The sequence below is a fragment of the Lissotriton vulgaris genome, chromosome 4_1, assembly GCF_964263255.1.
Source record: "Lissotriton vulgaris chromosome 4_1, aLisVul1.2, whole genome shotgun sequence".
Classification (NCBI taxonomy): domain Eukaryota; kingdom Metazoa; phylum Chordata; class Amphibia; order Caudata; family Salamandridae; genus Lissotriton; species Lissotriton vulgaris.
In genome coordinates, this window is record NC_141691.1 from 1,562,944,468 (window position 1) to 1,562,971,551 (window position 27,084).

A 27,084-nucleotide genomic window follows, 5' to 3' on the forward strand; every position below is an offset into this window, starting at 1 on the left:
GGACTGCTGGGTTGGTTGCACTTGCCGCACCCTGGTGGCAGGAGAGTGTCTGGCTGGAGATGACTGACATGAGCCTAGAGTCACACTGGCTGTAGTCTGGGATATGGTTGCTGCTGCTGTGGCTGGGACTTCTGGGCAACTTGGCCCACTTGATACTCCCCCTTCCTCCATCTTGGCCTGGTCTGGGCTTCTCTCTGTGTCCTCGGCACTGTGCTCTCCTCCCAGTGGTGTGTCTATATGCAAAAGATGGAAGAAGAAAAGAAAATATGTTAGTCACTATCTCAGTGGTGCTGCAATGTTTATCAGCTTGTTATTCCTTCACTACATATTATATGTCAGATCTTCCATGATGCTCCACTTGCGTTGATTGTTTTGTGGCAATGGATTTTTGGTTGTGGATGATTAGTATGCATGCGCCGAACAGGCTTTATTGGTGATTTGAACATTTCTAACACATTTCACATTTACTAGAGATTGGAACTGGTTGTAATGTATCAATGGTCCCAAATCCTGCAACAGCCGCCCTCTCCAGGGTACTCTACACCATGGACTCAGCTCCTTATGGTTCTGATGCAGTGGATGGCCCTCCTTCGGCGCCTTGTGCCTCTAGCAGACGTGCCGCCACCCTCTCCTTGGCCCTGGAGACCAGGTCGTACCAGCGCTTCCTAATGTCATCCAGGGACCTGTGTACCACACACAGGGCATTGATAAGCTGCTTCATTCCAGCTCTACTCACATAAAGAGAAGGCCTAAAATACATAACATAGAAAACCCTACTGCGAGCAGTTATGTCTGTATCTCTGTCTAAAGAAAACTGCAACAAAGAGGGTTGGGAGAAAGGGATAGAAGGGAAAATCAATAGATTTTTTAATACTGCCCTCACCTGCTAATTATTGGCATGCTTCATCATAGGGTCACTTGCAACGCCCAGGTGCAGACCAACACACTGGACGAAGCACTGATTTTTTTATGAGGTGAAAGAAAAGAGAAGGAAAAGTTTCCCTCATGAGGGAACACTGGTGCAGAAAAAAGTGTGCTAAAACTGCCTAAGGAGGTTCCTCCTAAATTAAAAAAGGCTGGGTATATAGAAGGAATTCCCACTCCTTATCCCCTACTTTATGAACCAACATGTTTTGCCCAAATGTAATTGCCCATCTGGGTCACTGGCCTTCTTCAGGGTAGATATATCCCTAGAAAGATATAGTAATCACGCCACGCTGGTATGATGTAAACCAAGTAGGTTTATTCACAGGTTGGTTAACAGGTCCTCTAGGTGGTAAATCACAGCCCCACCAGGAGCAGCCTGCTAGCTGCTCAGCCCCTCTCACCAACTGTCACACCTCATCCAGTCACCCAGGCTTTCTAGTGAAGATCCACTCACCAACATTCCATACAGAGTAGACACACACAGGCTGAGCAGCTAGAGTGAAGAAACATAGGGAATGAAACATCATGTGAGAATACTACATACCTCTTCCCTAATGAACAGAAGAAAGAGTGAATGCAAAAACCATAGACATGCAATAAACTATAAACATAAAAGTACATTATACGTAAATAGTCCACAACCCAAAATAAAGGGAACACCACCCCCATCACGAATAGGAAATGAACTATTAAAACAGAGTCAAAAAGCCCAGACCCAGGGGTGACGGGAACACCGCACCACGAGAGGGAAAGGAACCCAAGACAAGAAGAAAATATGGATACAAAATATAGTACCCATCCTCCTCCTCCAATACGGAAAATAAATAAAGATCAAAATGTAATGTGGAATAAAGGGACTTAAACCCAATATCCTGCCCCCAACATAACCAAAGGACAACAATGTGAAGTAATGTGAACAAAGGGGCAAAAACCCTAAGTCCTGCCCCCACATCAGCAAGGGACAACAATATGTAAGTGCGGCACAAGGTGACTTACGCACTCAGGAATAACGCCTCCAACAAATGATAAGGACAACCAAAACCCAAGAACCAACCCTCATGAAAGGGAATACTCACTCCGTGAAGGGTTCACCCCTTTGTTGGAGCCATGTAAATTGTAGCTAAATCTTGCAAAAATGTAAATGTGGACAAGAGGGATTTCAACCCAATGTCCTGCCCCCAAACTAAAATAAGAGACACCAATGTAAAATCAGGTGTTCTCCCATGTAGGAAGAAAAGTAATGTATATATGTGGACTAAAGGGACTAAAACCCAAAGTCCTGCCCCCACTATATATTAAGGCTCAACAAAAAACGTAAAGTGCTCTCCATGTGGGGAGGCACATAGTGAATCTAACCCTGCATCATAATTTTCTGTGCGGCACAAGGTGTCTTACGCACACAGGTACCTAAACCCTGCAACAAAATGTAAAAAACATAGGGGCATATTATCAAGGGGGTTTATCTCCGCTTTTTTGGCTTTAAAAGTCAAGAAAGCGGAGATAAAATTATCTCCCTATTACCTAGCTGTCGCTAACACCAGTTAGCGACAGCTAGTAGGAGATAGCGACCATCTTGGGCCCCGCTTTGCATGTCAGTGAAATTTTCACTAATGATATGCAAAGTGGGCGTGCCAAGATGTTAGCGACTGGAAACAGCCTCTAACATCGCTATCTCCTATTACCAACTTTTGGAGATATTCGCGCTAAGCCCGAATATCTCCAAAAGCTAACACCTGCCCCTGAGTAGTTCTTAGCCATGTTATCCAATGGTAGGTGGATAACATGGCTAAGAGCATTAGCTCGGTAATGCATGAATATCGCTGACTTTTCAGCGATATTCATGCATTCCAGACGATTTTTATCGCTTAGGAGATAAACCTTGATAATAGCAAGGTTCCTAAGCGATAAAAATCGCCGCAGCTCGGCGATAAAAATATTGCCCCTAAGCCAACATAGCGATAATTAGCGCTAGTTGTTGGTAATATGCCCCATAACGTGGATACTTTGAAATTTCTTCAGCATAACTTGTAAACAATGCAAAGTCTATATGTATTTTTTAAACACAAATAAGCTCGATAAACGTCCAAAACATTAAAAGAATTAGTGTCAAAATTTAGAATAAGTGACTACGCCGGTGAGTGACATCTCACCCGAGTTGCTAGATTTAAGTTAAGAGTTGCTAGATTTTAATTAAATGTAAACACCAGGGGCCTCATTTATGAAAAGTGACGCATTGCTGCGTGAAAACAGCGATGCGTCACTTTTCACTGCGCACTCCTTGCGACATTCCTGATGCGTCATATTTAATGTATGACGCATCATGTCGCAAGGAGTTACAGATACGTCAGTATTTCTGACGTATCTGTAAGCGCAAAAGTGACGCATTGCTGGAGTGTGTCACAAAAGTGACGCAACTCCAGCAATGCGTCAATTCACATGGGGAAAGCCCCATGTGAAAGGGCTTGCGTCAGTCTTACGCCTGCTGTGAGGCAGGCGCAAGATTTTGACGCAACAGCGTCCTAAAAGTGATGCAGTGAAATCTCATGGATTTCACTGCGTCACTATTACGAGGCTTTTTGCGGGGGAACGCCCCCTCTGCATACATTATACCTGACGCAGGTATAATGTGGCGCAGGGGTATAAAAAGTGACGCATCTACCTAGATGCATCACGTTTTAAATATGGCGCAACAGGGCGCATTTTTTACACCGCTGGTGCGTCACAAAAAGTGACGCACCGGCGGCGCAAAACTGACGCAAGACCTTCATAAATAAGGCCCCTGACGTGGACTGAAATGTATTTCTAGTATATAAATATCACATCAAACTAGACACTAGATGGCAGCCTAACTCTATGTTGAACAATTATGCAAACAGTTTTGAACATTACTAGACACTGTTCTCTTTTAAAGTCTCCGGAGCTTCGATAATCTTCGCAGTCTTGTTCTGCCATCGGGAATTTAAATTTAAAAAAAAACTTGCCACTCACCACCAGTGTCCCTAAACAGCTTCATGGCCTAAAAAAACAAGCATATACAATGCAACTGTTTCGCCTTTGCAAAAGTTAGAGCTATTGGCATTGTAAATGACAACATTTTTATTTATGTGTTGGTTTTGAAAACAGATAAATAAAGGGCATTGTCATTTACATTGCCAATAGCTTAATCTCTCGCAAATGTGAGACCTATTGTACCCTACTGGACGAGCTCAGCAGACAGCAATTACTACCACACACACATACCCAGAGCCACAGACACCGAGAGACACACACACACAGCCAGCCACACACACCCATAGCCACATACACACAGCCAGCACACACACACACACACACACCCAGAGCCAAACACACACACACACCCAAAGCCACATACACACACACACACACCCAGAGCCACACACACACACACAGCCACACACACACACCCAGAGCCACACACACACACCCAGACACACACACACACCCAGACACACACACACACATTTCTGAACTTTCCAGGCTTTCCAAACTAAGGGATGCCTTTTTTTTTGTTTCCTCAACACCAACTAATTAAAATTGAATACAGATATTTACAGAAATATATATTTTCTGGGTGCTGGTAACCGCACAACCATATTGTTTATATTTATACACACTCACTTTCCAGAATAAAACGGCAGCCTCCAAACTGGATACAAATAACAACTTAAATTATGAAATACATACAAGAACAAATTAAAATGTATGGTATTTGGGGTGGAAACAATGTAAGTTAAAAAAACTTGCAAAACAAGTAAAATAATATCCCAATATTGTAACTAAAAATAACATGCTAGATGTAACTTAACTCTACAAACTTCGTCCAGATAGTGTTTGATAACAAGACACAGATTGAATAGTGCAAGCCAAAATGCAATCCATATAACTCATACCAATTAGCGATATATATATATATATATATATATATATATATATATATATATATATATATATATTACCTACTGGCTATCGCCAGTAGGTATATATAGTTAGGATTTATTCCCTATGGGATTTTTGAAAATTCTATGTCTAATAACTTTGGCGTTTGTGGACGGAATCGGCTGAAATTTTCAGGAAAATGGCACATTTTGTTTCTGAGCAGCCCTTGAAAATTTGGGGGGGTTTTGTCGAGGGGGGGCCGAGAAAAAAGGGGGGTCCCAAAACGCGTTTTTCCCATGTTAATTTCCATAGGGCGGTTGGACTCACTTTTAGCTGGAACGGCTGAATGGATTTGCACGAAACTTGGCAAAATTGTAGGGACTGTTAGCCCGATGTGCCTTTGCTAGGTCTCAATGTATGTGCTCCAGTAGTTTTTGAGAAATTAACGTTTAAATCAAGATATATATCTGTAACAGCGCTCCAGGCGGCGCTCCGGTTCGCTTACTTTTCGCGAAACGGAACTTTGCGATGCGAAGCTGATTGGCTCCCCCGTGTCTGTCAACATTCTAAACAGTCCGGAGCGGCCGCCATCTTATCTCTCGGTAGGATCGAGAGAGAAGAAGAGGTGAAAAACGAAGGGGGAATTTAATGAAAGGGGGCAAGGTAGACCCCTCTTGACCCCCTAGGAATGATGTTGGGGTTATTAAAGGGTCCCGTGGGGAAAATAAAAAAAAAAGATTTTTCACGGTAGAAGCGCTTCACGGGCCGCGAACTGGGCCGCAAACTGGTAGCGAAACGAGAATTCGCCATTTTGTGCTTCGTTTTAATTAAATTACTAGGTATAAGGGGGTGCGGGAGACGTATCCTAATCCCCTATGTTTCATGAGGGTGGCTGAGGAGGCTCATATATGTTGATACATCTCTTCCAGCGGCTGTGCGTGAGCTTTTTATTTTTTTTGCTGCGTGACGTCTGTTAACGTTCGATTCGATGGAAATCAGGAAGTGTTGACCGCCAATTTGTCACTGCGATAAAATATTTTGTTATAAATGAATCCTTATTGATAAACATTGTCGGCGCCATCTTGCCTTTTTTCCAATGCCACAATTTTGTCGTGCACTGCAGCCATTTTAGATGCCAGGCTGGTCCCAGGCTATCACCTACCCCTGCGGATGTAGTTTATGGCCCCAGCTGTAGAGAATCCAGACATGCCAACCCTCCCGATTCAGGCGTGAGACTACTGATTTCAGTGCTAGTCTCCCGCCTCCCGATTTCTGCAAGCAAAAACCCGGGGGCATATTACCAACAACTAGCGATAATTTTTGTCTCTAACTTGTTTAGAGACAAAAATTATCGCCGCACATCGGCGATTTTTATCGCAGATAAACCTTGCTATTAGCAAGGTTTATCGCAAATGCGATAAAAAACGGCCGCAATGCATGAATATCGCAGAAAAGTCAGCGATATTCATGTATTATCGAGCAAATGCTCTTAGCCATGTTATCCACCTCCCATTGAATAACATGGCTAAGAACTGCTCAGGGCACTATCACTGACATGCAAAGCGGGGCCCACGATGGTCGCTATCTCCTTTTAGCTGTCACTAACTGGTGTTAGCAACAGCTTGGTAATAGGGAGATAATTTTATCTCCGCTTTCTTGGCTTTTAAAGCCAAAAAAGCGGAGATAAACCCCCTTGATAATATGCCCCATGATTCCTCGGGGGTTTCAGCTGACAGGGCTTGGTATTGTGTTACGTGGTAATTCTTCCAGGAAACGTCAGAGGGTCGATGCAGGGGTTCTAGAAGGGGTGATAAACCATTTAAGCCTCATAAACAAGCGCATGGTCTTTTAAAGTTCTGTGAAGTACTCGGGGCGGCGGTGTGTGTGTGTCCTCTTTCAGGAGCGGGCGGGGGGGGGGGGGCACTGCCAGCAACTTCCAGGCTAGGCAGTGTTCAACACTTGCATCACCCTTTCTCTGCCTGCTATTGCGCTCCATGCTTCGGAAAGGTAAGAAAAAGAACGTGCATTTGAGTTTGAAATGTCCGATCCTGTAGCAGTACACTTGCAAAGCCCACACATGACAATAACCTGATTCAAGGCCCATTTCACCTGTTTTTAAAAAAAATTATAACACTCCAACAAAGTAAGATTATAAAACTTTATTAACTTTTAAATATAATGAACGGAACAAAAACTGTAAAAACATTTAAACATTTTTCACCAAAAAAAGCAACAATTGTCAGAAGCTGTCTTTTGTGCGAATAGTCCCAAGGCAGCACAACGTGCTGAGTTCTGGACGGCACCCAGGTGATGTCGCCTGGGTGCCGCACTGGTTTTGGTATCCTACAATGCTGCTCCAAAAATTGGCGTGGGGCGTCCCGGGTGGTGCGGGGGGAGGCCTCGTCAGTAGCGGTCTGTTGTGCGAATAGTCCCAAGGCAGCAGAACGCGCTGAGATGTTGATGGCACCCAGGTGATGTCCAGTAAACTGCCGCACTGGTTTTGGTATCCTACAATGCTGCTCCGAAAATTGGCGTGGGGCGGCCCGGGGGGGGGGGGGGCGTGGGGGAGGCGGCGTGAACGGGCCTCCCCAGGTGGCGGCCATCCAGCTGAGTTGCGCCCGCTCTTGCGGCTACAGCGTCTCGCTCACCATGTTGTTGAGTTGCTCCCACTCTTGCAGTGCAGTGATAGGCGGCTGCCACATGACTCTTAAAATGGCGGACGGCTCTTCGGTTTTGGGCCTGGTCCACTGAAATGGCCCTGGGACACCTTGGAACTCGGACGCTTGCCTGCTAGGGCTTGGGCTCCATTCTCGAAAAGCGTCCCCTCAGCCGTGAAGATTCTACAAAAGTCTTGGGGGCCCCCGACTCCCGCAGGCTTCCGGTGGGGAGCGGCTGCCATGATTTCTCGCGGAATGGCCACGACGGAGCTACGAGATGGTGGTGCTCTCATGCTGACGCCAGCTTTAGTCTGAAACATCCAGAAACAAGGTGGGGCTTTCATCGTTTGGGAAAAAAAAATGTTCTAAACCAATGAAAAGTGTTATTTTTAGGTCATATGACCAAGCCTTCCATCTTTAGGAAACCAAAAGTAAAATGAACCAATGAAAAGTTTTATAAACAAGTCACATGACCTGTTATGCGGCATAGGGCTACAAAAAGCGTAGAAAATCCGTTGGCACGTGAGGCGGCGTCAGTAGCGGACCGATGTGCGAATAGGCCGAAGGCAGCACAACGCGCTGAGATCCGGATGGCACCGAGGTGGTGTCTAGCAAATTGCCGCACTGGTGTGGCCATCCTACAATGCTGCGCCGAAAGACAGCGTGTCCAGCTGAGTTCCGGTCACTCTTGCGGTACAGTGAGTCGAACGCGCCGAGATCCGGATGGCACCGAGGTTGTGTCCAGCAAGTTGCCGCACTGGTGTGGCCATCCTACAATGCTGTGCCGAAAGTCGGCGTGGGGTGCCCCGTTGGCTTATGAGGTGATGTCAGTAGTGGACTGATGTGTGAATAGGTCGGAACCAGCACAAGGCGCCAAGATCCGAATGGCAAGTCCTGGATGTTGAGTGCCATAGTTGAGAGTTCTGAGCAGTGCTTGAAAGACTGTCTGAAGCTTATTTGCACCTGCTGCAGCTTCACTGTTGCCCAAGGTGGTGTCCAGCAAATTGCTGCACTGGTGTGGCCATCCTACAATGCTGCGCCGAAAGACGGCGTGTTCAGCTGAGTTCCGGTCACTCTTGCGGTACAGTGACTCGAACGCGCCGAGATCCGGATGGCACCGAGGTGGTGTCCAGCAAGTTGGCGCACTGGTATGGCCATCCTACAATGCTGCGCCGAAAGACGGCGTGACCAGCTGAGTTCCGGTCACTCTTGCGGTACAGTGACTCGAACGCTCCGAGATCCGGATGGCACCGAGGTGGTGTCCAGCAAGTTGCCACACTGGTGTGGCCATCCTACAATGCTGCGCCGAAAGTCAGTGTGGGGTGCCCCGTTGGCTTATGAGGTGATGTCAGTAGTGGACCGATGTGTGAATAGGTCGGAACCAGCACAAGGCGCCCTGCACTGTTGAGCTTTTTTCAATGCCTGTTTTTTGTTGTTTCCCCTCCATCAAAAACAAAAAAATATATAAAACTGTGCAAAAATACAAAAAAATGTTTAGAAAAGCAGTGCTTGTAAGACTGTCTGAAGCTCTTTTGCACCTGCTGCAGCTTCACTATTGCCCTGGTGTGGACAAAGATCGCCCATGACTTAGGCTGATTGAGAGTTTGTAGAAAAATGGCTTCAGATTTTCCACATATTACTCTTCAACATTCTTCCTAAATGTAACAATGTGAGACTCACTAGGAGAACGGCTGTTTATCTTTCCTTTCAAAATGCTGCCAACAATATTTTCTGAATGGAAGACACCATCTTGTAGCATAAAGGGCCGAAAGGGGTTCTGGTCTGGCCGATTGTTTGTGGAGACATTTTGACTATATCTTGGACCTGCCCGGCCTCGCCCAAAATGGCGCCGGTATAAATGGGACTCGTAACTCCTTGCCCGCAAATGTATATCTAGAAAATTTTATTGTAAGTGGCCCTGTCTTATTTTAATTACAAAATGTACGTCCACCGATTCCGCAACTGTTAGACACCTTAGTTCTTGCAACCTAATGGCCCGCTCGTTACGTTCCTCTACAGTGTAAATGTCTCTTCATCATATACGATTTCAGTTTGCTCCGTGGCCGGCCCACGTGGTTATAGGCCCGTATTTGTATACTGACATTTTCACAATAAAGGTTTTTAAAACAAAACACGGTAGTAGTATTTACATTGGTAAAGTTTTTACTTTTGGTCACTGTTTTCGAATCAGTAAAAGGCAAGTGAAATAAAGCAGTCCAATTACATGTCGGATAAAAGGTATAATACGTAGGAACGCAGTAAAGATAAATGGTCAAGGGCAGTTGTGTTTTCCACTCCTGCAACATAAAGTGATCGATAAGAATCTGATAATCAGGCGTATCGGCGACTAAGACAGCAGACCGAGTCTCTTTTACTCAACGGCTCCGTCATGGAACGAAGAAACGCCCTTTTTCTCGAAAAAGGAATATATTTTACTTGCAGGACAGTTGTAAATTTTCCGGGAAAGTATATTAGCCTGGAATATTATAACATATATGTTTTTAAAAAAATAATGTTCGAAAACAATAAAAAGCGTAATTTTTAGGTCATATGACCAAGCTTTTCATCATTAAAATAACAAAAGTAAAATGAACCAATGAAAAGTTTTATTAACAAGTCACATGACCTGTTATGCTTACGTTACGCGCTGCGCGCCGCGCCCCGGATCACTTCCGGGTGCGCTAACGCGGCGTGTCATATAACGCATTACGCGACAACGTAGGTCAAGAATATAGTCAAAATGTCTCCACCAACCAGCGTTCGGAACACAACCCCTTTCAGCAGTCCAAAAAGTTCTGTTAAATGACAACAGAGGGGACAGGCAACAAGAACCATCAGTCAAAGAGGGGAGGGCAAGTTCTTCTCTTCCGGGTCATGTTGGGGCGCTACCGGAACTGATCGAATTGGTAGTCTACAGTGTTTCTGGATGTTTCAGACTAAAGCTGGCGTCAACATGAGAGCACTACCATCTCGTAGCTCCGTCGTGGCCATTCCACGAGCAGACATGGCAGCCGCTCCCCACCAGAAGCCTGCGGGAGTCGGGGGCCCCCAAGACTTTTGTAGAATCTTCACGGCTGAGGGGACGCTTTCGAGAATGGGACCCAAGCCCTATCAGGGAAGCGTCCGAGTTCCAAGGTGTCCCAGGGCCATTTTAGTGGACCAGGCCCAAAACCGAAGAGCCGGCCGCCATTTTGAGAGTCCTGTGGCAGCCGCCTATCGCTGCACCGCAAGAGCGGGAGCAACTCAACTACATGGTGAGCGAGACGCTGTAGTCGCAAGAGCGGGCGGTAAACAGCTGAATGGCGGAAGAGGCACAGTGTAGCAAAAGCGGGCGGAATGGCAACTAAAACGGTAAAGGGGCGCCCCACTACAGCGTGTCTTCAGGTCAAACGGATTGTGGGACAAAGTCCAGAATAGAAGAGTCATCAAAAGGCAAAAAGTTCCGCCGGACCCCGGGAGCCGGCCGCCTATGTCGGGGGCGATCTCAGGCTACACCAGTGCTATAAGACTTGGGGAGGGGGTCGGAGCCAAGCGTCTTCTCCGAGTCCGTGCCATCACACCGCCCCTCGGGGGCCTCCGTCAAGCGGTTTAGGGAGGTACCATATAACATTGTTTTCAAATGCAGTCAGGTCCACAAACGACCCTCACTTACTTTGAGAATAGTGAAGCTGCAGTAGGTGGAAATAAGCTTCAGACAGTCTTACAAGCACTGCTTTTGTAAACATTTTTTGATTTTTTTGTATTTTTGCACAGTTTTATATATTTTTTTTTTTGATGGAGGGGAAACAACAAAGCACAGGCATTGAAAAAGGCTCAAACTCAGAACTCTGAACTATGGCACCCAACATCCAGGACTTTCCATCCGGATCTTGGTGCCTTGTGCTGCTTCCGACCTATTCACACATCGGTCCACTACTGACATCATCTTATAAACCAACGTTATGTAAATAGTTATTTAATAAAAAGTTTTACCCTGTTTCTTTGCTGGTGTGTTATCTATATTTTTAATATTTGCATAGGGTTTGTCGTTATTTTGGGCGGGATGGGTGACGGAGCCGAGCTGTCTTGCAGCCCTCATGGTGTGGAGCTCAGTTCATCTCACTATTTTCGTATTTCTCATGAAGGGTTGTTTATAATATTTCTATTTTAGCGAGGTCAAAAAGAGATCCAATTAGTGGCCTACTGATTTTGCTCGATTACTTTTATTTTTTTACACGATTTTTCACGATCTGCAAAGACTAAACAGAGTATTGCGACTTTGTGCTTGTTTGTAAATAGAGAATGAACCAAAGAGAATCAATTGTAAAACAGTAAATGCTTGGATAAGAATCAATCAAATGGAGAGACAAGCAGGCAGGACGGATTACAACGGGGGTAAAGGCCTGCGTTAACTACTCTTCACTATCTGCAAAGAGAGAGTACTACTAAGAGAAAAGAGGGGAGGGGGGCAGCGTTCAAAGCACATCAGCGTGCATAAATACGAAAATGTTTTTATCTATCACTTACTTGACATTTTAAAGCTTTTCATATTTGCTATTAAAAAACCATTGAAATTCACTGAAAAAACCATAGGTTATAGTCGATATATAGTTAGGAATTTGCATTTACAAAACCTTGAAAATTCAATGAAAAAACCATAGGTTTTAGGCCATATATAGTTAGGGATTTGCATTTACAAAACCTTATTTTACTCGCATAAAACCATTGAAATTCCATATATAGTTAGATGCGCTAACTATATATCGCGCACCCGCGATAAATGCAAATTCCTAACTATATATCGACTATAACCTATGGTTTTTACAGTGAATATATATATATATATATATATATATATATATATATATATATATATATATATATATACATATATATATATATCGCTAATATATGGTCTACAAATTTCTTCAGCAGTTCTGAATATCGCTAATATATGGTCAACAAATTTCTTCAGCAGTTCTGAATATAAATAGGGAGAAATAGATAGAATAAAAATCTCTGAGAAAAAGTCTATATAAAAAATATAAATAAAAATAGGAATTATTTTTGAGCACAAGTCACTTTTGGTAGTAGATGTGGACAGAATAATTAATATTATGTCAAATGTATCTATTTTTGTAAGGTGGTTAGAGGTAATAAAGTAATATCACTAGTGGATGATAATATTAAACAACACGGAAATGTATTAGGGTTGGACGCAGGACAGACATTATAAACTAAATAGATGTACTGTATTTACTAACTAATCTGGTCCTATTATTAATTTATGAATATGTTGCAAATTAGGTATTTTAATATAAGTATTTTAGCTTGATAATTTATAATTAGATGCACTTAACAAAAATATCCTTTTTGACATTATAGCATGTAATGTTTATATGTGTGCATCTTTACAGGCATGTATAGTATGTATATATTTTATAGGTATTATGTTTATATATATATCAACACAATAACACATTTCAATTAAGTGTTATTCTGCTATGCCACTGTATTTTACAGTTATTGTCCCCCTTTACAATATGTTGTTCATTCCCATTTGTGTGTTTTTTCATCCAATCAATATTGAGCACTTGCACTTTAAATAAGTCACTTTCACTCACTTTCGCTGTCATGTGAGCAAGGCACAGGGGTGCCGAAACGTCATGAAAATCGACAGGCGAATAAAGATCTGAATGCCGAAAAATTTGGTCCGTGCTTGGTGTATCTGTGCCTGCTGTGATTGCTACGCGCGGAGTATACTTTGGTTTTGGATATATATATATATATATATATATATATATATATATATATATATATATATATATATATATAATATATTAGCCACGTCGTTAGACAAAATGTAAGGCACTGCAACGTAACATCACATGTGAGAATTGTTCATAATGCTCTTCATCGTGGCATTTGACTCGACAGTGCTTAAAACTACAGGAAAGAATAGCATACATTTAAATAGATGTCATTTAGGTCTGCATCTGCAACAAGAATTGCCATACTAACAACTGTAATCATTGAAAATCGTTCAGACTCTAATAAATTACACAACATACGGTAGAGCAATTAACGTGACATGCAGATAAACCAACGTTGTGTTCTTTTGAAGGTGCTCTAAAAAATCAGATACAGGTAAGGAGTTTCGAAATTAAAACCGAAATGCAATACAATTTTAAATGGCAAATTTCAGATCCCAAGACAGCAAAACTGAAAACGACAACGGGTATAAGCAGCGTTCTATGCAGGGGAATGACGACAATATTACAAGGGTTAACTGGCTGTAAGGGAAGTAAAAATGCAGCATAAGTGCCCTACGGATGCAACACATACTGAAAGCGGACACTATACATTCCAAGCTAGATATTGCGGCATATGGTGGAAGTCGAGTGGGGCTGTGTGGACACATAAGGATACTGGTGTTCACGTTATTGAAGGGAGGCAAAAACGTGCACATGGGAAAGCCTTCCGGACAACAGAAAAGTTCCGAAAGGCCAGAAGATACAATGAAGAGCAAAGGGTCGCAAAGAGACCGTGAAAAAGCAAAACGGCTTCAAGGAGCAGACAGCTTATGCAGAGTCAGAGAGCTCCCATAAAGGCCGCTATGTTGATGTACAAGCACCCTGGATAAAATAATAGCAGGCCGCAACCAAACACGGCATGAGCAACACTCAAATCAACAGCAGGAGGGGGGGGGCGGGAACGGGCACTCGGACAGCGGGAGGGGGCGGGAACGGCCACACAGACAGCGGGAGGGGGGCGGGAATGGGCACACGGACAGCGGGAGGGGGTCGGGACCGGGCACCGAAAAAAACCCAAGCACTCACCTGGACTTCTTCCGGCGGCGGTCAGCCTGAAATGGCTGCCACAAAGCTCCGGCTTTTTTGATATTAGGGGGCGTATTCTTGCAGTGACGTCAAGATTAAAAACCAAGATTAAAAAAAAGCAAGAAACGCCCCCGAATTGCGTCATCACGGGGAAAAGAGTAACTGACACCCATCTCTTCCAATGGCTAGCCTCCATTTATGGAGCTAGCCAATGGAAGAGAAGGTGGGACAAAGCCCCACACTGTAGGATCATAAGATTTCGCCTGTGCTAGGGCCAAGCGAAACCTAAAAAATTATCCATCCATTTACAGGGACCAATAGTATGACACTCTAGCGCTGCATGAAACGGAAGTGAACCCTTTTCCCTTTAGAACAGAAGAAAACAGATGAATGCAGATCGTGGAAACAATGAGGAGACACGAGGCATCTAAATCCGCACCAACGAAGAAGATGTAATGAAGATTAAGACGGGGTTGGCAGCACTGACGAAACACGATGCAAATACAGCTTCAAGATGGTATGGCACGTTTTTTCACGCTGTGCCGGGTGGCTTACAGCATCAACGTGCACTAAAGGACAATGAGAATCATGGAGCTTTTAAGAAAAGACTACTGTCACACAAGATGACGTACAACTCAGTACAGCACGAGACCTGGAACCTTCACCGAGGTAAGCGCATAAAGAAAGGAGCACGCTTGGCTTGTGACTGACACTACCGTTTTTTCTTAAACACAAAGGTAGCAGTTTATCTGGGATTGTAGAAAATGGCTCAAGCGACGCTGAAAAATAATGTACCAAAATTGTCTCACCGGATACGACCTGCTCAAGGTTTCCATATGGAGACTGTCACAAAATAAGCATTGACCACAACGCAGGAATCAGGCACCTGACGTTTAAACACCATAAAGTCTCCAACACTTGCTCCTGCAAAGAATAATTTGTTTAAATCCCAAACAACTGTTTCAATGTGGATAGAAACATCTGCTCCAGCGCAGGCAGAAATGAGACACACATCAGTAAAGAACTTGGGGGTCACACACTACGCAGCGTCCATGAAATAAGTGGTGACATAATTTACATGAAACCTTATTACTTGCCGTTGTCTCTTCATAAGATGAGGTACAAAATACTTGTCTGGCGCAGAACCACACAAAACAAATTTCCTTTCACAGCGTTCATTCAATTTAAAATAGCCAAATACAGTTAAATACATCATGCTTACTTCTCTTGAATATGCACATTGTGTCCTTAACTTCCAGGTGAACACCACACAGCACGCTTGGGCTGGGGCTGTCCGGTCTGATGGACACTGGTGGGGCTGCTTGGCGTGCAGTTTATGTTGCTTTTGTGGCTCTTTACTTTTTGGCTCCTTAAATTTCTGTTTTGAGTGTTGTGGCTCATACTTCTTGCGTCTTGTTCCTGTTATCTGCGCCAGTCGCTTTCTCTCAGTTGTATCCTTTTCCAAGCCTGTTGTGGAAGACATCATCAGGTTTCTTCAGGCTTCTTTTACCACTTTTAGTGCGTGGGAAGGTCTCCAATTCATCGCCAAAATTTATGTAGTAACCACGCCACGCTGGTATGATGTAAACTAAGTAGGTTTATTCACAGGTTGGTTAACAGGTCCTGTAGGTGGTAAATCACAGCCCCACCAGGAGCAGCCTGCTAGCTGCTCAGCCCCTATCACCAACTGTCACACCTCATCCAGTCACCAAGGCATTCTAGTGAAGATCCTCTCACCAACATTCCATACAGAGTAGACACACACAGGCTGAGCAGCTAGAGTGAAGAAATATAGGGAATGAAACATCATGTGAGAATACTACAAAAGAGTTGGTCTATATCACTATGTTATCAATTGTTACTAAGTGGTTTTGTCAACCTTACTTGTTTCTCCGTAACACATTCACTATTAATATCCAAGTTTCATAATGCGATCTCCTAACCCGGGACCATCGTGAGAACACTGTCCTGTAGTCACACATTCGTCAAGGGTCGGTGTTTCAGAAACACGCTAATCTGTGTCCTCAGTCGGACATAACTGCTCAGAGTAGGGTCTTTTCTGTTATGTATTTTAGTGCCCCCTTGTTGTGAGTTGAAGTGTACTTGTGAGGGTAACTAGAAAAGGCTCACTCCCTAGTGTTCCATTTCTTGATAGTGGCTGCTGCATTCCACGCCTGATTTTTCCCAGGAACACTGTGTGAGACCCTCCCAAATAGAACCTCATGATGATTGCAGCAGTCTGGGATGATTATGTTGAGCTCCTACTCCAAGAACTTGAGCTTCCTCAGCCGCTCCTTGCCACCCTTGGTTTCAGTGATAGCCAAACAACAGTGTTGAACTGTGCTGCTGCACCTGACTCTACCATGTGCTAGAGATTCTGCTCAGGACTATCCTTGGACACCACTTTCTGTTTTTGGAGTCCTTCAGCTCAACCAGGAAGTGTTTTCCATGTTTTTTCGCAATCACAATTTGCATCCGCAATATGGGCTTGTTTTGCTGCCCTCGCTATTTGCATGTGCAAAAAGGGCTTTTCTGAGGAAGTGTTTTCCATGTTTTCCCTCAATCGCAATTTGTGTGCGCAATATGGGCTTGTTTTTGCCACGCTCGCTATTTGAGTATGTAAAAAGGGGTTTTCTGAGGAGTACCCTATTTGCGAGCGTTAACCGACACGCAAATAGCTGCGACTCGAAATAGTGATGCAAGTCATATGCCACACACAATCACTGGATCTCTTTTGCTCGTAGGTATCATTTAGCTACTCACAAATTGCATGTCGCATTTTAACGCAATTTGCGAGTAGCTATTCTTAACGCTCGTACTTCTGGCCCATAGTCTCAAATAAAACATTCAAAATTGCTTTGTGCACACTGCAGCCTTTTTTCCGGTGAACTCTAAAAACCACTGAGCAGAATTACACCACATAACACAAACAACTACTACCTATCAAAGAAGACTGTTCACTGCTGTTATCATCTGGAGGGGTTCTTGCATTTAGTGACAGAATAGCCTGCAAGATGAATGTTGTTCTTCCTAAGATTCAAGTATCTAATCACTTATAGAGTAGAGAAAAGGCATGACTAGTTGAAGCTTTGTCTCAACAACAGGAACCCCAAAAACATCAAATTAAAACACCTCTTACTTTGACTGTGCAAAATTTCAATGTGTCTCATTTAGAGGATTAATTGTCCTGTTTGTGCTCTTGGGATCAACAGCAATGGATTCAAGGAAGAAAATCATGACCACACCATAATGGAGAGGATGTGCTATCATAAAACAAACTGTTTATTCACTTCTCTGAACTATGAGGAAAAGTAATTTTTTGGTCTCATGAGATTCCTTTAGCAGGACATCACAGATGAAGAAAGACTTATGATCTGGAGGTCAGATATTTTTGGTGACCTACTAATAGGTATTTGAAAAAAAGGCTAATTTGTGCATAGATTAAATATTCCTATCAAATGCATTTAGGCACCCTACTTCTCTCAACTATCCAACAAAAAGACTTGAAAAATATATGCATGGAGTTTATTCCTGACCTGCCTCCTTCGAATAAAAATGCTGTAGTGCATACTAGTCGTAGATTGCTTCACTATGTATGCTCATTTCATTTTGTTGCATAAACTCCATACTGTCCCTGAGATAAATATATTTTTCTTGAAGGAAGTAGTATGATTACTTGATTTGTCTTCTACACTAACTCACTGACAGAGGTTACCAGTACATCTTGAAGCTTTGGAACACATTGATTTGCAGGTGGGGTACCAACAAGTTAAAATCCAACAGTTATCAACTCCAGATTGACAGTCCGATTAAGTGAAATAATTAGTTTCCAGAACAGTTTCTTCATAAATAAATCCATTTCTAGAACAGTTTGTATAATGTTACACCATGAACCAAAAAGAACAATCGGTCTTGTGGGTATTATTAGCAGAATTTTGTACAGTAATCTCTGCATTCGTTTTTAGGAAACTCTCCTTTATTCTGTTCCTTTGGCTTTCACCCTGTCAGGGGGTCCCTTGCTCGGCCCAGACTGAGTTGCCTGATTCTCCGTCTTCCCTACAGGCGGACCACTACGGGCCCTTTAAGGGCCGCTCGTGCTATCTGGATGACCGCCTCGCTTCTGGACCACCTGACTTTGTAGGTCTATCCGGTGCGACCTCGCACCATTTGAGGGTGGACCCGGAAGACGCCACGTCTCGGTTGGCAGACTCGTGGGAAGCTGCAGTTCTACGCCAGGAGAAGTACGCGAGCCAGAATGGAGAAGCCGAGACCAAGACATCCTAAACAGGAGTCGGGACCAAGGTGAAGGAGAACTTCATGGGAGCAGACACAGCGGGTGGAGAAGGCGCCAGCTCGGAACCGGACGAGGACCCGAGACCATCAAAGGAAACGCCAGGAGGCCAACGATACCGCGTATCGCCTAGCCACACCAAGGAGGACGCGTGGCTTACCCAGGTGCATGCTCGTTTGGGTTCGCTGTTTCGGGTTAAAAAGGGCGGGACCGAGTAGAGAGACGGGAGGGGAGGTCTGGCACCGCAGCTATCGAGTACTTGTTCATGGGAGGTTAGGCACCGTTGTCCCGAGCACTATTCACGGTATCCGCAACAGCTGGTGGTGGTTCTGACTATCCCCCTCACTACCCTATCCCCTTCTTCAGTTATACCCGTGACCAGTGTCTAAAAGCCATATCGTTTTCTTTGTCTTTCCCTACATGGCGTGGTAGGTACACAGTCAAAATATCGAATCTTTAATTTTGACTTACACTTATATCGAGTTGCTAATATCGAAGGGACAGAATATCGATGTCCAGAATATCGATGGCCAGAATATCGACCCTAAGGTAAGTAATATCGAAATTACTTATATCGATAGCATATATATCGATGTAAGTAATATCAACATTACTTATATCGATAGCATATATATTGATGTAAGTAATTTCGATTTACTAATATGTGTTAGAAATTTTAGTTAAGTATTTAAATTAATTGTTATAATATGTGTTTAATATGTTTTTATAAATAAAAAATATATAAAAGTAAATAATATGTTTTACTACCAGAGCGGGTTGTGGGTTTTTAGGGGAATAGGGTGGGAAGTAATTTATTTGTAATTAAATAATTATTTTTTAATGATGAATTTATTGTTGCAATTAAATATTAATTGGCAATGAATTATTTTAATTGATTAATTGATTAATTAATTGTTAATTTATGTATATTTTTAAGTAAATTATATGTTTTACTACTGGAGCGGGTTGTGGGTTTATAGGGGAATAGGGTGGGAAGTAATTTATTTGTAATTAAATAATTATTTTTTAATGATTAATTTATTTTGCAATTAAATATTAATTGGCAATGAATTATTTTAATTGATTAATTGAATAAATAATTGATAATTTATGTATATTTTTAACTAAATTATATGTTTTACTACTAGAGCGGGTTGTGGGTTTATAGGGGAATAGGGTGGGAAGTAATTTATTTGTAATTAAATAATTATTTTTTAATGATTAATTTATTTTGCAATTAAATATTAATTGGCAATTAATTATTTTAATTGATTAATTGAATAATTAATTGATAATTTATGTATATTTTTAACTAAATTATATGTTTTACTACTGGAGCGGGTTGTGGGTTTATATGGAATAGGGTGGGAAGTAATTTAATTGTAATATTAATTAATTTTGGGTAAAGGAGTTTTTTTGGGGTTCAGGGTCAGTTTTCAGTTTTTGGGTAAAGGGGTATTTTTAGGGTTCAGGGTCAGTTTTCAGTTTTTGGGTAACAGGGTATTTTTAGGGTTCAGGGTCAGTTTTGGGTTTTTGGGTAAAGGGATATTTTTAGGGTTCAGGGTCAGTTTTCAGTTCTTGGGTAAAGGGGTATTTTTTGGGTTCAGGGTCAGTTTTCAGTTTTTGGGTAAAGGGGTATTTTTAGGGTTCAGGGTCAATTTTCAGTTTTTGGGTAAATGGGTATTTTTAGGGTTCAGGGTCAGTTTTCAGTTTTTGGGTAAAGGGGTATTTTTAGGGTTCAGGGTCAGTTTTCAGTTCTTGGGTAAAGGGGTATTTTTTGGGTTAAGGGTCAGTTTTCAGTTTTTGGGTAAAGGGGTATTTTTAGGGTTCAGGGTCAGTTTTGGGTTTTTGGGTAAAGGGGTATTTTTAGGGTTCAGGGTCAGTTTTTAGTTCTTGGGTAAAGGAATATTTTTTGGGTTCAGGGTCAGTTTTCCCTACTGTTGCACCCTCTGGAGTGGGAATAGTAATTTTTACCCCTACGCTATCCAACACTTTCTCTACTGTTGCACCCTCTGGAGTGGGAATAGTAATTATTGTTAAGTAAGTATATATTATATATGATTTGTTAATATTTTTTTTTTATTAAATATGTATTATTATTTTTTTTACCAATATTAAATATATTTAAATATGTTTAAGTAATTTATAAGCATTATTTACAGTATTTTTCATGTTATTTTAAACCCAAAAAAAAACGATATATTTGACAACGATATTTTTAACATCGATATTATTTTTTCGATATTTTGGTACTTACCATGTTGTACATGGGGCGTCGATATTTTTGCAATCAATATAATTACGCCGATATTTGTGTAGGTTGAAATTCTGTCTGTCAAATTTCTGTCATAGATCCGGCGTGGTAACCTCGGACCTTCACCCAAGACCTGAAGCTGAGGACCCCAAGGAAGGACCCTGGACCGTTATTGTGTTATCTGAGAAACCGAACATTCTGTTGTACCCCAATAAAAGTAGTTACAAACGCCCATCTTCAGTGTTGGCTCCTTCCATTCTTGTGACCCAAAGGTGACAAGTGGCGAGCCAGCCAGGAGATTTCCATCTGATAGTACAAGATGGAGGCCCTGTTAAATCAAATGAGTGAAGGACAGTCCAAACTGGAGTGGGCCATTGGGCGGTCGAATGAACAAGCCGATACCGATAGAGCTACGTTCACTACCGCTATACAACAGCAGTCGGATCATCTTACTAAACTTGCAGAAGGACAGACACAACTGTTGGCTGTATTGGGACAAAGTAGAGCCGCTCACCCACCGGGCGCAGTAGTTCCCCTTCAGAAATATGTTGCAGGAGATGACCCGGTTTCCTTCTTTTTGAACTTTGAAAGGGCAGCTAGAGCAAGCGCCTGGCCAGGCGACCGGTGGCCCTTCTATTTAGCTCCTTTGTTAACTGGGGAAGCACAGGCCGCATATCAGTTAGCTAATAAGGATGGAACAGCCGCTTATGGACATGTGAAGCAAATAGTGCTAGACAGACTGGGGGTAGACAATGAAACCCATAGAATAAGATTTAGACAAGAAAGGGGAACCCCAACTGACGCCCCTAAGACTCTTTTTTACAAGTTGAAGGATGCAGCGGATAGGTGGTTGAAACCGCAAGATGGTGATATGGACAGCGTTATGAAAAAATTTTATCTGGAACAATTTCTTGAGGCTCTCCCCTATGGTACACAGCGGTGGCTCCGACAGCATGCAGGACTGACTCTGGATCATGCCATTGAGATGGCTAATTTTTATGCCCGTGCTCAAACCAAGCCGGTTTTCCGAGAACAGGAAAAGCCTGTTGTCAGTAAAGTTCCTCCAAAACCTGACAAAAAGCCATTTAAACCCCAAAACGAGCCCCCGCCTTTCAAACCTAGACCCGTGAAAATCGAGCCGCCAGTCCTCACAGGTCCTCAGTGCTATGAGTGCAGCGAATGGGGACATATTGCAAGGTATTGCCGCAAAAAGAAAGAAAAAGAGGAAGAACCCATGGAGGTTGGGTATGCTCCACGTGCTATCATGTATGCCCAAGAGACTGGAGCAGCGTTTTACGTAAGTGTCCTCATTGACATTAAAACCAGGGCATTGTTGGACTCAGGTTCTCGACATTCGGTAGTAAGGAAGAGCACCCTGTCTACTTCCTCCACATTGTTAAAGCGTACTGTGAGGATTAAATGTGTACATGGGGACGTGCGCACATACCCTCTAGCTCAGGTTACTTTAACGACTGAAAAGGGTACACAATTACAGTGTGAGTTAGGAGTTCTCCCAGACTTACCTGAACCCCTTATTATAGGAACTGATAACAAGTGGTTTCCTACCCTCATGTATGAAGTTTTAGAGAAACACGGTAGCAACAGAGTGAGGGTGGGCCTGCTAGCTGAAGAACCCTGGTCCACTGATTCAAACTTTAGGGCAGCCCAGTTAAATGACGCTTCCTTAGCAACTGCTTGGCAGAGTGCACACGGTAACCAGGGTCGGACACAGGTAACATATCCCTGTTTTATTGAACAAAACGGCCTCTTGTATAGAGTCGCTCAAGACCAGGCCACTCCACAACTACTAGTGCCCACAGCATTTAGAGACCAGGTGATGTTTTATGCTCATGCGCACCTACTGGCGGTACACTCCGGGGCAGAAAAGACTACTAATTCCATTGTCGAGCATTTCTATTGGCCAGGGGTGTTTGCTCAAGTGAAGAAGTATTGTCAGGAATGTCAGATTTGCCAAAAGAGAAATCCCTACATTCCTCCCAAAGTGCCTCTTGTCCCTCTTCCTATCATAGGAAAGCCATTTGAGAGAATAGGAGTTGACATTATTGGACCTCTAGCGAAGTCACATAGAGGGTATCAGTATGTCATGGTGGTCGTTGACTACGCAACGCGTTACCCTGAAGCGTTTCCTTTAAGGGCAGCCACTACAAGTGCCATTTCCCAAAAGTTGGTTGAATTATTTGCTAGAATGGGATTCCCCAAGGATCTTATTACAGATCAGGGTACACCGTTCGTGTCACGGCTCATGAAGCAAGTGTGTAATATCCTAAATGTGAAACACCTGCGCACTTCGGTATACCACCCACAAACCGATGGCCTGGTAGATCGATACAACGGTTTAATAAAGACCACCCTAAAAAAACTGTTGTCGGGAGACGGCAAACAGTGGGACCAACTGCTTCCACTGGCTCTGTATGTTCTGAGAAGCCAATACCAAAGCAGTTTAGGGACTTCACCCTTTGAGTTACTCTTTGGAAGGAAGCCTCGTACCCTGTTAGAAATAACCAGAGACAGTTGGGAAAAGACAGGGTCCCAGGACGCTGAGGAGTTGTTGGATTACTCCCAACAACTGAAAACCAGGCTACACAAGTTAAGAACGTTGTCCTACGAAACTTTGGAGAAAGCTCAGAAAAAAAAAAAGACCTTTTATGACAAAGGCAAGAAGTGGAGAGAATTAAATCTAGGGGATCGGGCTCTTGTCCTCCTCCCCACTTCTACACACAAACTCCGCAAGGAGTGGCAAGGCCCGTTTCAAGTCATAAGGAAAATAGGTAAGACCACGTATGCATTGCAGTTGTCTCCCACACGAACCCAAATTTACCACATTAATATCCTGAAAAAGTGGTTGGGTCCTCCTCCCAAAAGTCCTGTAGCTGTTTCCTTGGCTACCCCTCCAGAGCATACCATTGACCAGATGGTCGTGAACCCTGACCTTCCTGACTCCAGAAAGGAAGAATTAAGGTCTTTGTTGTTAAGACACCAGTCAATCTTTTCAGATCAGCCTGGTAGAACCACCTTGGCTGAGCACCATATTCCAAATACTCCAGGGGTGACTATAAAACAAAAACCCTACAGGGTTCCCGAAGCCCAACGGGCACTGATAAAAGAGGAGGTGCAGAAAATGTTAGAGGCAGGGATCATTGTGCCGTCCAAGAGCAACTGGTCATCTCCAGTAGTACTAGTCCCAAAACCAGATGGAAGTAAGAGATTTTGTATTGACTTCCGAGCAGTAAATAAAGTATCTAAACAAGATGGATATCCTTTGCCAAGAGTGGATGAAATGATAGAACGACTCGGTGAGGCCCAGTTCATAACCACTATTGACCTTACTAAAGGTTATTGGCAGGTACCCCTTTCGCTACAAGATCAGGAAAAAAACGCCTTTACCACACCGGATGGTCTTTTTCATTTTACCGTTCTCCCTTTTGGTCTGCATGGGGCTCCTGCTACGTTCCAAAGACTCATGGATACTGTGTTAGCTCCATACCACCAATTTTGTGCGGCCTATTTGGATGACATAGTCATTCACAGTCCAGATTGGCAGACCCATCTGCAGCATTTGGAACAGGTCTTGGAAGCGTTAGAGAAAGCGGGTTTACACATAAATTCCAAGAAGTCACGACTAGCCTTTTCTCAGGTCAAATATCTCGGTTACATATTGGGTAACGGCCAGTTGTATCCCCAGCAAGAGAAGGTAAAAGCCATTCAGTGCCAACTCTTTCCCACGAACAGACGAGACCTACGAGCCTTTCTTGGCCTGGCCGGGTACTACCGACGTTTCATTCCTCACTTTGCATCCCTCTCAGCCCCTTTGACTGATTTGTTGAAGAATAACGCTACTTCCGCCCAGTTTAAGCATCCATCCCCTCAAGCCCAAGGTGCCTTTCAGGCCTTGAAGGACGCGTTATCATCCTCCCCAGTGTTGGTAACTCCCGACTTTGATAAACCATTCTATTTACAGACTGACGCCTCTGGGGTGGGTCTGGGCGCTGTTTCATCCCAGCATGATAATGAAGGAAGGGAGAGACCCATTTTGTATTTGAGCAGGAAACTATTCCCTAGGGAGACTGCCTATCCCACCATAGAAAAAGAATGCCTGGCTGTGAAATGGAGCATAGAAAAGCTTCGTTATTATCTGGACGGCCGGTATTTTACCTTGTTTTCTGACCATGCCTCTTTACAGTGGTTGCAACGGAATAAGGGTTGCCATGATCGAATCCTCCGGTGGTTCTTGTCTTTGCAGCCCTATGACTTTGAGGTTTGTCACTGGAAGGGCACTGCGCAGACCAATGCTGACTATTTGTCCCGGTATCCACTTTCCCCCGACCGGGAAAAGTCTGAGGGGGGGATTTGTCAGGGGGTCCCTTGTTCGGCCCAGACTGAGTTGCCTGATTCTCTGTCTTCCCTACAGGCGGACTACTACGGGCCCTTTAAGGACGGCCCGTGCTATCTGGATGACCGCCTCGCTTCTGGACCACCTGACTTTGTAGGCCTATCCGGTGCGACCTTGCACCATTTGAGGGTGGACCCGGAAGACGCCACGTCTCGGTTGGCAGACTCGTGGGAAGCTGCAGTTCTACGCCAGGAGAAGTACGCGAGCCAGAATGGAGAAGCCGAGACCAAGACATCCGAAACAGGAGTCGGGACCAAGGCGAAGGAGAACTTCACGGGAGCAGACACAGCGGGCGGAGAAGGCGCCAGCTCGGAACCGGACGAGGACCCGAGACCATCAAAGGAAACTCCAGGAGGCCAACGATACCGCGTATCGCCCAGCCACGCCAAGGAGGACGCGTGGCTTACCCAGGTGCGTGCTCGTTTGGGTTCGCTGTTTCGGGTTAAAAAGGGCAGGACCGAGTAGAGAGACGGGAGGGAAGGTCTGGCACCGCAGCTATCGAGTACTTGTTCACGGGAGGTCAGGCACCGTTGTCCCGAGCACTATTCACGGTATCCGCAATAGCTGGTGGTGGTTCTGACTATCCCCCTCACTCCCCTATCCCCTTCTTCAGTTATACCCGTGACCAGTGTCTAAAAGCCATATAGTTTTCTTTGTCTTTCCCTACATGGCGTGGTAACCTCGGACCTTCACCCAAGACCTGAAGCTGAGGACCCCAAGGAAGGACCCTGGACCTTTATTGTGTTATCTGAGAAACCGAATATTCTGTTGTACCCCAATAAAAGTAGTTAAAAACGCCCTTCTTCAGTGTTGGCTCCTTCCATTCTTGTGACCCAAAGGTGACACACCCTTAACTATTTCCTGATAATGCACCATCCACTTCAACCACATCAGTTACAGCACCATTATCTCAGATCGCCTCTATTCATGTAAGCAAACTACTCATTTTACAGCAAGCAAACCCTGATTAAAACAGTTTGTTGATAGTAATTGGTAAAAAACATGGACTAACAAGAAATGGTATTTGGTTTGGTTGGTCACTCTTTTCCTAATATTGTCTAGTCTTCATCCTGATTTTGAGCTTAGTTTTGTAGGTTCTTTTCCCGTGGTATGTTTGGTGAGATGGAATGCAATCAATTTAGACTGTTAATATTGAGTATATACGTTGATGTCAATATGAATAACTATACATTTATGTATAAAAATGAAATTGCATCTTTATTAACAAAGTCGCCCTTTATGAACACCTACTCAGATATACGTAGCTAGAGTGGCTCTGAGACCCATGTCTGAGGTCTCTGATTTACAGGTCACAGGTGAAGTGGCACATAGCCAGCAGACAAATAGGAAATCCCAGATCAAACTTATAGGCACAGCAACATCACAATGGTCCATGGAGATTGGCCTCAATAATGCACACATGGCCAGAGGGGTAAGCAAGCTCCCAAAACACCATACAGTCAGTTGCCACATAATGTTAGGAACATATAGCCAGTCAGAACACAGCACACATAGTACATGCAGTGATCACGCACTCTCCATGCCAGACATCCGGAGACGTTACACACTGGCTGCAGTATGTCCACACAAGGTCGAGGTGCAACTGAATTCCCTATCAGATACATTGATTTACAACTCCAAAGACAGCGGTTCACATTCCATCCCCAAAACAGGATCACCAGAAGTGTTTATGTCATTCAATGAATTGTATAAAATCCCATTTCATATCAATTACAAGTTAAGACAGTCCTCAGACCTCATGACTTTGACTGTTTTACCGGCCTCACTGTTTAGTTGAACAAACTGTTCCTGTTTCGCCAAACTTCTCT